Here is a 511-nt window from a genome sequence, read left to right on the forward strand (position 1 = left end):
GAAAATCACTAATGTCTATCCCCAAAGCACTAACATATCCCCAAATTGCTTGTGGCTTGCAGTTTGCTGCGCATATGACTATGGATATGTTGGCATCTTAGACCACAAATATTTGCAGTTATTCTGTCATATATTAGTTTCAATAATACCACAGGCCTCTGGTGGTCCCTGACTACAGCTTGCATTTAATCTGATGAATGACGGTTTACAGTATGATCCCTTTTATTTTAACACGGAAAACACACTGAATGTAGTCCAAAAAAACAACAAACAAATAAGCAAACAAACAAAAAAAACTGACTCTATGTCCCACACCGAGTACGAGACGAAACTTAACACAAATGCTCAAAAGAGAATCACCATGACGTCACTGTTAAACTTTTGTTGTCTACATACACCAAAAGTGGAAACTGCTAATTAAATTATTCTCCAGTTAATTAATAAATAAAACACGAAAAAGACCTTTGTTTATGTTTGCTCTGCGTGAGCAGAGCACGAGCACGAGCACGTC

The sequence above is a fragment of the Thalassophryne amazonica genome, chromosome 14, assembly GCF_902500255.1.
Source record: "Thalassophryne amazonica chromosome 14, fThaAma1.1, whole genome shotgun sequence".
Classification (NCBI taxonomy): Eukaryota; Metazoa; Chordata; class Actinopteri; order Batrachoidiformes; family Batrachoididae; genus Thalassophryne; species Thalassophryne amazonica.